Here is a 12,247-nt window from a genome sequence, read left to right on the forward strand (position 1 = left end):
TAACATCTAAAAATAATTTTAACATAAATTAAAAATATTATAAATAAACATTAAGAATAATAAAAAAAATGAATAAATACTTAAAATAGTATATGAAATTTGAGATTGTCTTTAAATTGGTTTTCTAAACTTTAATCAACTCAATTTAACCCCTCAAATTTTTAAATGCAACTCACATTTGTCTTTGTGGTGATTTCTATTAATAAAAATTTCCATTCAACAAAAATAGCAACCTTAATTTTGGAGAACTTAAGACTCGTTTTAGGTTTTATAAGCAATTGAAAGAGCTATATTGAGCAAGAAACAAATTTCGTCAAGTTATTTAATTACGAGATCCGCTATACATCTAAACTTTTTGAATAATTAAATCTAATTAAATTAGCCTAAAGTTAACAAAATTATTTTTATTATACATAGTGTATACGGATGCACTTCACTAACAAAAACGAAATATCCACTTCATAAATGTTTTGCGTGTCGCATTTAAAAAATATGAAAAATAATTTCTATCTTTGTGCGTCTCCTCCTCCTCCCTTTTTTTATTGGTGTTATTGTTATATTGTTATATTTTATTTTTGTTTCTTCTTTTTTTTCTCTTTTTTTTATGTTATTGTAGTCACTTATTTTTTTTTTTTTGATTTTTCTTCTCTTTTTCTTAGTTATATTTATCTCAAAAGAGTAAAACAAAAAAAATTATAAGAAAGTGAAATAAGAAGGAGAAGATGAAGAAAAAAAAATGAAAAAAAGAAGAAGAAAACGAAGTAGAAAATGAGGAAGAAGAAGAAGAAGAATTTTGAATTATGCAAAATTTATCAAAACAAATAACACCGAAATTTTTTAACAATAACACATATATTTCTTAATTTTTACACTGAAATTTTGCTACAAAAGTATAAAAATGTCTTTTTTAATTCTGTATTTTTTCTTTTTATTATTTTTTCTTTCTTTTTTTTTGTTGCTCTTATTTCTTCTTTTAAGAGCATCGTTTCTCGTATTAGATTCGAATAAACATGTGTATTATTACAATTTTATTTAGTTGAATGAATGTAGGTTCCTCTTCTTCCTACTGATTTTGCAGCATTATGTGTTTTTCTTCTTCGTTGTTTGATTTTTTCTTATTTTTATTCTTGTTAAGAGAGTAAAATAAGAATAAAAATGAGAATGTAAAACAAGAAATAGAAGATGGATAAGAAAAGAAGATAATGATGATGATAATAAAGAAAAAGAAGGAGGAGAAGGAGTTTCGAGTTATCATTAAGTAATTTCGTGTATTTTGGATTTAAATAAGCTTTAGAATAATCTTTGTAGAATTTTCTAACTTCTTCAAGCGTGTAAAAAATCATCCCAACCTTTAGCACAAGCTGCTCATCAACATCCCACAGAAACTGAAAATATACTCAAAATATTTTTAAAATACACCAATTTATAATTTCAAATACACTTGTTCTATCAAAGGATATGCGTCTGGGTTATAGCTCGGACGCGCACACTTCTGCGGCACTCCTTTCACTCGTAAAGACTATCCTCGGAACGGGGGAGCTCGGCGTGGAACCTTTAAAAGAGACTTTGACGCTCAAGTCAATGATTTTTCTTATCAAGAAAGAAATAAAATAATATGTTTTAGTGAAGGCTTTGTTGCTATTCTCTTGAGTGAGTAGTATTCTCTCATACATCTCGTCCTACGTCTCTATAACGTCTCACAGAGTTGGCGAGTTGATCTTCGAAATTTTTCGTGGTTTGTTGAGACGGAAATCTCGGTTTTGATTAGGCTTCCGAGTATTCCGGGGTTGTTTGTTACACTCGGTTTTGACTCTAACTGAAGTTTTATTGCTTCTTGAGTATGTTGAAGAAGTGTTGTCAATGGTTGGATATGGCCGGTAGGAACTGAGAAAGTGCAGCAAGCCTGCCATTCAATTGTTGTACCTCCTTTATTATCTGAGGACTTCTCATCTTTATGATTGTATCGCATTTCTCGGGGTTTGCTTCGATCCCTCTAGAGGTGAGCATGAACTCGAGGAATTTGCTTCCCTTTACTCCAAAGGCACATTTTTCAGGATTAAGTCTCATATTGTGCTGTCTTATTTGCCCGAAGATTTCTTCGAGGTAGGCTCCATGGCCTCGGTCTTGCTTTGGTTTCACCACCATTTCGTCGACGTAGACCTCTAAGTTCCTTCTGATTTGTTTGCTAAAGACTTTGTCCATTAGTCGTTGGTAGGTGGCACCTGCATTCTTTAGTCCAAAAGCCATAACCTTATAACAATAGTTCCCTAGTTTGGTGATAAAAGTTGTTTATCCTCGTCTTTTGGGTGCATTGAAATTTGATTATGCCCTGAATATGCATCTAAAAAACTTAAGACGTTATAACCTGATGCATTATCTACCAATTTATCAATGCACGGGAGGGGGTAGGCGTCTTTGGGACATGCTTTATTTAGATTAGTAAAGTATACGCACATTCGTCATTTACCTGAGGCTTTCCTTACCATTACTACATTGAAGAGCCATGTTGTGAAACGTAGCTCCCTTATGAATCCTGCCTGTAGGAGTTTTTGTGTTTCTTCTAGGCATACCGACCTTTTTTCATCACCCATGTTCTATTTCTTTTGAGCTATAGGTCGGACCTTTGGGTCAATTTGTAACTTGTGACATATGAGGTTTAGGTCGATGCCTGGCATGTCCGCCGAGGTCTAAGCAAAAAGGTTGGCGTTCATTCGCAGTATGTTGATGATGTGTTTTTTGGTTCCTGGGAGGAGAGAATGACTGATATAAGTAAAGTGATTATCATTATTGTCTAGAATTACCTTTTCGAGGTCATGTGTCGGTGAGGGTCTGTCTCAGAGGTCCTCTATTGGGTCAAGATCAATAGTGTCCGAGATATTTGACACATTGAAGCTCTCCTTTTGTAACTCGGATTTTGGTGTTTTTTCTGATCTTATTTTTAGGCTCTCGTTGTAACATTGCCGGGCTTTCATTTGGTCGGAATGAACCGTGGCCATCTGGTTGTCTTGTACCTGAAACTTAACACAAAGGTGAACGATGGATACAATAGCACCAAAAGAATTTAAAGAGGGTCTACCGAGGATGATATTATAAGGGCTGGTGCAGTCGACCACTAAAAATTGCACGTCCATTATTTTAGACAAGGGGGTGGCCGCCCATTGTTTTCAGCCAGATACTAGTTCCCCTGAGAATCCAACCAATTCTCCCGAGAATGGTTGCATTAAGTTCTCGCTCAATTTCATCTTCTTCAAGGTGGGGTAAAAGAGAATGTTTGCGCTGCTGCTAGGGTCTAGTAGGACTTTACTGACCAGGAGATCTCTTGCATGGATAGAAATGACGACAGGGTCGTCTAAGTTGGTTGCTCTTGCTTGGTAGTCGGACTGTTCGAAAGCGATGGTGGGTATGTGTGGTGATTGGAGTGTCGCCTCCTCTGTCTTTTGGACCATCAGCATTGCTCGGTAACCGCGTTTTCTTGCTGAGGTTGTGAGTCCTCCACCAGCGAACCCATCTGCGATACAATTGATGACCCCCCTAGTTGGTGAGGGTTGGAACCTGGTCTTCTCTGTAACGCTTGGGTCTTGCTCAGACTAAGCATCAGATGTGTTTCGTTGATTTTGTTGTATTCGTCCACTTATGTATTTATCTAGGTGGCCCTGCCTTACTAGCCTTTCCAGAAGGTCTTTTGCAATGACGCACTCATCGGTGGTGTGGCCGAATTTTTGGTGGAAGGTGCAATGCTTCGATTTGTCAACGTATTTCTGGTCTTGGTACGAGCATGCTCTGCTGGGTGGCTTGATGATTTTCGCGTTCAGTATTTCTTTAATGATGTCCTCCCTTCTTGTATTAAACTGCGTGTAAGCGTCGTACTTTGGTGTCAATTTGAAGGATTTCTTATTGTCTTTGTGATTTGGTGTTTTGGGATGTCTTTCCTCTTCTTGCCGATGTTGTTGTTTGTCAGCTCACCGAGCCTCTCTTAGCTCCTCGATTTCCATATGGCCGGCCGCCTTTTCACAAAACTCTTCTAACGTTCTGGGTTTGGTTACAGCTATTGTCTCCTGGAACTTTCCTGGTCTGAGGCCGCTCTTTAGTGCGTGGAGATGCACCTTGGGATCGAGTTCTGGGATTTCCATGGTTGCTTTAGCGAACCTTGTCATGTAGTCCTTCAGACTTTCTTGAGGACCTTGTTTTGGTGCTGAGGTAATCGGACACGTGCACATATATTCTCGAAGCTGCGAAATAGTCAATAAAGGATCTGGCCAATTCTTTGAAGTAAGAGATAGAACCTACAGGAATCTTAGAAAACCAAAGTAAAGCAGCACCATCTAAATAAGTTGGAAAAGATCAACAGAGTATAGGGTCAGAGGCACCGTTAAAGAACATCATAGATTGAAATTTTTTGATGTGGACGTGGCTGTCACCGAACCCTTCGTATGGTTTGAGCCCAATGGGCAACAAGAAATTCTTCAGCATCTGAAAATTCATGACACCTTCCGAGAAAGTTTTGTTGAGTGTAAGCTTCTCCTTTGGCGGAGTAATCTCTTATGGCTCCGTCAAATTAGGCTATGTGTTTGAGGAGTTCGACCCCTTGGGATCTCCTTTAGTTTTTTTGTTCCATTCTGACTTTTAGATGACAGTTCAGCCAGTTTGCGGACTTCGGCTTAGAGTTCAGCAATCTGTGCCGAGAGCTCGTCTTCTCGAGATTGCGGAATCCCGTTGTTTGCCATCCTCGGCGTATGGTAAGCTATAAAAAGAAAAGTTCACAACTAAGAAGGAATTAGAGTCAGTGGGGTTTTTTCTTCCGGGCCCCAGAGTGGGTGCCAAAATGTTCTATCAAAGGATATGTTTCCGGGTTATAGCTCGGACGCGCACACTTTTGCGGCACTCCTTTCCCTCGGAAAGACTATCCTTGGAACGGGGGAGCTTGATGGAGGAAAAATGTCGGTAAAGATTTCACAAAAATGTCGCATTGCAAGTATAGTTCTAATCAACAAATTATCCTCGGTCAATGTTTAAATTGTTTGTCACAAATACAAACCCTATAAAATCAACCAAAGTATTCAAACCTTGAGTCGTCTCTCAAGGAATTGCAGGGAAGTATGTTTATTATTGGTTATGGGAAAGTATATTTTTGGGTTTTTGAAATGAGGAAAGAGAAAATATAGATTGTAAGAAAAATAAACTAATAACTAAGAAAAGTCCTAGCAAGGGTTGAGAATCGGAATTCCTATCTCATTATCATTGTCAATTGTGATGGTAATTGCAAATTACTCTCACTTAGTTAACCTCTAACAATTAAAGGAAAGTCAAGTGAGCAAATCAACTTGAGTTCACAAGTCCTAATCAAAGACTAGAGTTAGTGAAGCTCAAGCCAACTAGCAACTTTCAATCACCAACCAACAAGAGACTTTGACAATTCAAGAGTCTCCAAATTACTCAATCCAAGCTAAGAATATAAAAATTTAAATTAAAATCCACCCAAGCATTTTACCAAACACTTGGAAGGCATAAAATAAAAGCATAGAAAAGTAATAAGAGAATGTAAAATCTAAGACTAACAATTGCAAGAAATCAATAATAACAAATGAAGAAAGAAGCAATAAACATAAATTACCTCAAATTGCATTAAAAGGAAAATTGAATCTAAGAGAATGTAAAAGTCAACAAGAGAAGATAAACTAAGATGCCAGAATAATAGAATGTAGAATAGAAACTAAATTAAAGCAAGATGGAAATCTGAATTCTAGAAGAGATAAAACTAAAAACCCTAAACCTAGAGAGAGGAGAGAGCCTCTCTCTCTAGAAAACTACATCTAAACCTAAAATTGTATGAATGAAAGTGTGAATGATTGATTTCCCCTTCCAGCTCCACTCTGCAGCATCTAATCAGTATTTTCGGACCTGAAACTGGGTCCAAAGCAGCCCAGAAATTGCCCTCAGCGTTTTCTGTTTAATGCAGTACGTGACGCTCTGCCACGCGCAGGCGTCAGCCACGCGTACGCGTCGCTGAACTTTTCACTTACCACGCGTACGCATCATCCACGCGTGCGCGTCATATGTCGAATGCACCAGTCATGCGTGTGCATCGTCCATGCGTGTGCATCGCTACCAGATTCTGAAATACTTGATTTCTTGTGTTCCTTCCACTTTTGCATGTTTCCTTTCTATCCTCTAAGTCATTCCTGCCCTATAAACCCTGAAAACACTTAACAAACGTATCACGTCATCGAATGGTAATAGGAGAGAAATAAAATTAGCAAATTTAAGACCAAAGAAGCATGTTTTTAATCACAGCACAACATTAGGAAGAAAAATGTAAAACATGCGAATTGTATGAATTAGTATGAGAATAATGGATAAAATCCACTCAATTCAGCCTAAAATATACCACGAAATAGTGGTTCATCAGAGCTCGGCGTGGAACCTGCAAAAGAGACTCTGGCGCTCAAGTCAGTGATTTTTCTTATCGAGAAAGAAATAAAATAATATGTTTTAGTGAAGGCTTTGTTGCTATTCTCTTGAGTGAGTAGTATTCTCTCATACATCTCGTCCCCTCTTCTGAGAGTGGCCGTTTTTCTTATATAGACATAAGTGAGTACGTCTCTGTAACATCTCACAGAGTTGGCGAGTTGATCTTCGGAATTTTTCGTGGTTTGTTGAGACGGGAATCTCAGTTTCGATTAGGCTTCCGAGTATTCCAGGGTTGTTTGTTATACTCGGTCAAAGATTCTGAAGCCGAGGTTTACTGGCATAGTCCAACACTAAAACTGGGAACGACATATATTCATCAAAATAATAATTCAGATTCAGAACTCGTACATTACATTCAAATTCAAACCATCAATCATGAACAACAATTTTCACAAACAAAAACAAAATTATTCAACTACAAAATCATAAACTACTAACGAACTACATTTACTAAATTCGAACCACATCTCAACTACTTGATTTGATTCAAAACAATAATACAATTCGTCCTGGTTCAATTGACAGTTTGAACTTAAAAATACACCGAAAGCATTTCCAAAAATACACCAATTTATAATTCCAAATATACTGAAATTGAGAACGGAACATATTCATCAAAATAATAATTCTGATTCAGAACTCGTACATTACATTCAAATCAAACCATCAACCATGAACAACATTTTTCACAAACAAAAATAAAAATATTCAACTACAAAATCATAAACTACTAACGAACTACATTAACTAGATTCGAACCACACCTCAACCACTTGATTCGATTCAAAACAATAATACAATTCGTCATAGTTCAATTGACCGTCTGAACTTGAAAATACAGCGAATGCATTTTCAAAATACGCCAATTTATAATTCCAAATACATCGAAATTGGGAATGGAACAGATTCATCAAAATAATAATTCAGATTCAGAACCCGTACATTACATTCAAATTCAAACAATCAACCATGAACAACAATTTTCACAAACAATAACAAAATTATTCAACTACAGAAGCATGAACTACTAACGAACTACATTAACTGGATTCAGACCACACCTCAACCACTTGATTCGATTCAAAACAATAATCTAATTTACCCTGGTTTAATTGACAGTGTAAAGTTGAATCATTCATTGTCTTCAAAAATAAAATACTTGTTCAAAAACTTATTTTACAACTTGATTTCAAAAACTTTGATCCAAATATTCAACTCAGATAAAAGAGCATTGATCTTGAACGAAGAGAACATAGAGAATGAAGAGAAATGCAGAGAACATAGAAAACGCAGAAAATGTTGAAAAAATTTGAAAAAGAAAACAAAATTCGCATGAAAAAGATAGTTTATATATATTCGCACGTTAAGTCAAAAGTTTGTTAGAGGTAGTGACACATAGAACTAATAGAAGTGAATTAAGTTAAAGCTACTTTATTAGACTTAGTTGGTTAAATGACTTGCATGTAGAGATTAATTCTTTAATTATTATCCTTCTACCATGGACCATGGTGTTCTCCAGGTCAAGTAGATCATTTTGTTAGAAGTTAACAATGATCGCCCCATAAACAAACGTAAACTATGTTTAAAAAATTTGAGAGTTAAATTGAGTTAATTAAAATTTAAAAGAGACTAATTTAAAAATAATAATAAATTTTAAAGATTATTTTAAAATTTTACTTTAAAAAGTATATAAAGAGGTCTTAATTCTATCTCAAATTTTGACACATCCTTTAAATAGATGCATATCGCTTGTCTTTGTCACCCAAAAAAAAAAATCGCTAGTCTCTGGTCTAGTGTACATTTTTCATCTTGCTACTTTATTCTATCATCTATCTACGTTCTTCGGATTAAAAATTTTCCGTAATTTGAATATCATGTATATATTTGGAATACAATTTTTAATCATTTTTCATTAAGACATAAGATCTAGAAGATTATTAAAATGAAAGAATAAGGTGGTCAAATGATGAGCACTCACATGATCACATGATGCGTGTTCAGTTCAATCGCTCGAGTGAACAACCATCACCATGCAAAGCGTCCAAATCCAAATAATAATTGTTAGTGCCAAAAGGAGGTTACGTTTTTTTGTAGATTCAAAATATTTTAAGTAACAAAATACTTTTAAATGTGCAACCACACAAGGAGGTGCTTAAATGATCCAGACAAATATTTCTAGTCATCATGAGATGATCCAGCTCTTCGTTTTAATATATAGTTTTAATTTAATTAACTCGCGTCCAAAAAATCGTTGATGTGTCTCTATCCATATATAGCTATAGTGTTTCTGGATTTGCAAACACAACACCACACACTAGTTAATCATTGTATGCAGTAATGTCACTTAGCTTGCACAAGTAATAATTACTAGCTAATAACGGGAAATGTTATGAACTTAATCATGAGTTTGGTTTAAAAGGAACTTAATCTGCCACAAATCTCGATTGATTAGAAGAGAAATCTGCCACGGATAATTAATTAGGAGCCCCTAAATGTTTGGGCAGTAGTCCCATGTCCATTGCAAACGTCCGTGTATTATAATAATAATAATCTGACCTAGAAAATGCAAAATATGATTAGAAGCACATGAGTGAACAAGTCAATCTTACAATAATTATCTTGAACCATTTCGTATACAATACTTCAGTAATAACTAAGTGTAAGAGTAGTTTATTATGGTTACATTATTACTCTTTCCTTTAAATATTTGATCATGTGCGTGATGCTATGATATTTTTAAGAGGGGAAAAGAGTCGCTCTCAACTGGCAACAGTGAAATAATGTATACAGTTAGGAGTGACAATAGATATGGTAGGGTAGGGTTTGCAGCTAACTCTAATTCTACTTGTGGATTGAGTTTTTTTATATAAATTCAATTTTATTCTACTCGCGGGTTGAAAATATCTTAATCCTAACCATATCCGCTCTTAACTCACGGGTATTCGATCTTATCCGCGGGTTACAAAAAAATATGCAACATTATTATATAACTTGATAATATTTAAAATAGAATTGACTTTTATGTAGAAAAAAAAAAATTATCAATTAATGATCTTCTTTTAATGACTAAGGATCTTTTGTATTTAGTGAGAGGTCTTTGGTTCAACATCCACTTAAAACATATTTTTATATAAGTATATAACATATACATATATAGAATGCGGGTTTGTCGGGTAGGGTTGAGGTACAACCTGCATCCTACCCGACCCGCACGAGAACCCTACCCACACCATATCTTATATATATTTGCTGCGGATTGGATTGACAACCCTATTCAACTGGGTGGAGTCGGATTGGATACCCGCGGTAGGGTACATGTTGCCACCCCTATATACGGTAAAATTATTTAGGACAATTAATAAGATAATAATATTAGAAAAACAAAAAAAAAATTTAAATTGTTTGAACTATATTTTTTTTTCTTTCAAACATTAGTGATAAGCCAATAACATTTCAGTAGATAAGAAATTAATGGAAAATTCATTGTTATGTTTTTCTTGTCTTAACTAATTAAGAATAATAACCAATAGAGTTTGAGAGACAGATGCCATTACAGCATTGAGAACAATGGTTAAACCTCCCAAATAATAATTAATGATGCTATAATTGTTTTGCTCAGTGTATATATTCACTTCCACTAATTGAATATAAGCCTATAAGGTCCACTCGATCAACTTTTTTAAAGTGAATGAAGATGCCTAAAATAACAACCTGGTGTTTAATGTATCTTTTTGTGTGGGAGAATAAAATGGCAGTTGATTTAAAGCTATACGAATTTAGGTCATACTTCAATGGATTTTGGTGACCCTGCCTTGCCAGACTTGATTGTATGGTTCCCAAACCAACTCTTTAAACTTTAAACGCTCCACATCTAAATTCTTTTATAAATTAAAGTCAAATAAATAAATTATATTATATTATTTAATTTAATTAACTTTAATTTATAAAAAAAATTTGGATATATAACATTTTTTAAGCCTTTATTTGCTCCATTCAAATGATCTCTATCAACATTATTGATACATATTGTTCATACTCTAGCCAAAAAACATAGTCAAACTCAAAATGAATAAAGATCTAACTAAAATATCCTATTTTTACTATATCTACCCGATTTTATAGAAGTCACGTGACAATAACAATTCAGCTTACTTATCTAAATAAGTAACTGACTCCTAAGATGTTTCTCATTTATTTAGAAGGGAGATCTCAATAACTTTCTTAAAAAAAGAATAGTTATCTACCATCAAAAGTGAAATTACACTAAAATGTGGTTATTTATTCTCCTATAAATACACTAATGATATCTTCAGATATATTCAAAACCCAATCAACTAAAAATCTGTTTAAACTCTTACTAACTTAAACATCAGAGTCTCTTGTATGTATCACCTCCTACGTCTTCACGAGAAATTCGGATGATGGCATTTCGTCACCAATAAAAGTCGTACACTGCCTACAAAGAGCTTGGACCTCACGTTTAGGCCAAAAGAGAGGATGAAGAGCAAGGATTTTTTTTGCCTGAATAAAAAGGAAAGAGGAGCGGTAAAGGTTATTTGCTTATTTTGTCAATATGGAATAATTAGAGTTACTGAAAATTATTCTAAACGTTTTTATCTTGGTAATATTCAATTTGTGAATGAAATATTCTGTTAATCTAAACGTTTTTGTTACAGTAAAGACTAAATTAAAAAAATAATATAAAAATTTAATTAAAAATTTGATGAAATAATTATAGAAATTAATAGAATAATTTGATGAAACTAAAGGAAAGAAAAAAATTCCGTATCAGGAAAAGTAAATAAGGTTCTTCAACCATATCTACATTTAAAAAAAAAAAAGATTATTTGAGATATGTTTTTGCATGACTTGTGATAAAAAAGGAACATATGCAAAAAATTCTTCAGTGTGCAGACAAGGATACAGTGGTTATTATTTCCACAATTAAAGTCACTAATTAAGATTGCAATCCAGCTAGCTGTATTATATTACTTTAAATATACATTATATATATGTAGTTTGGTCAAAATTGAAGAATACGATCCTTTCCATGTTTGTATAACTAAATAATAGTAATGAAGTAATCAATGGTGCATGTAATAAAATTTTGCAAATGTTGCTTAAGGGAAGAAAATGATAGCTAGAATCGTCTCTACTTTAATTTGTCGAGTACCACACTCCTTCAATATTATTTATATTATATAATGGAAGTTGGTGGTAACTGGTAATAGCTGCAGAAAGTTAAATGGATAAAGCTAATGCTACTAAATACTCATTAATCAGCTTCAATATATTGGGTAGTAGCTATTAGATAGCTGATTAATTTTGAAGATTTGTGTTGCTTTCTGTCGGTGGAGAAATTAAATTAAAATAAAAATAATATAGGAATAACAATACATTATACATATACATATTCAAAATCATGTTACGGGTAATGCCCTTCATCATCAATTATTCGTCCCTTTAATTTTTTCTTAATATCTCATTAATCTTGGCATGAATTTCTTCGTATATATTATAGTAGGAATAAAATATTATTATAATCTCCGCCCTCAGGGACGGACGTACTGGGGAAGTGGAGGTTTCAATCCATGTTCCAATTTTTTAAAAAAAAGATTAATACTAATAAGTTATTAAGTATAATTTAATTTTTAAAAAAATGTATTTAGTATTTAATTTAATATAAATAAAAATATAATCTAATTTAAATATTAATGATTTCTAATATTTAAAAAGTAAGTAACAATATTAAAAAATATAAAAAGATGTTATTAATAAT

The sequence above is a fragment of the Arachis ipaensis genome, chromosome B10 (assembly GCF_000816755.2).
Source record: "Arachis ipaensis cultivar K30076 chromosome B10, Araip1.1, whole genome shotgun sequence".
Classification (NCBI taxonomy): domain Eukaryota; kingdom Viridiplantae; phylum Streptophyta; class Magnoliopsida; order Fabales; family Fabaceae; genus Arachis; species Arachis ipaensis.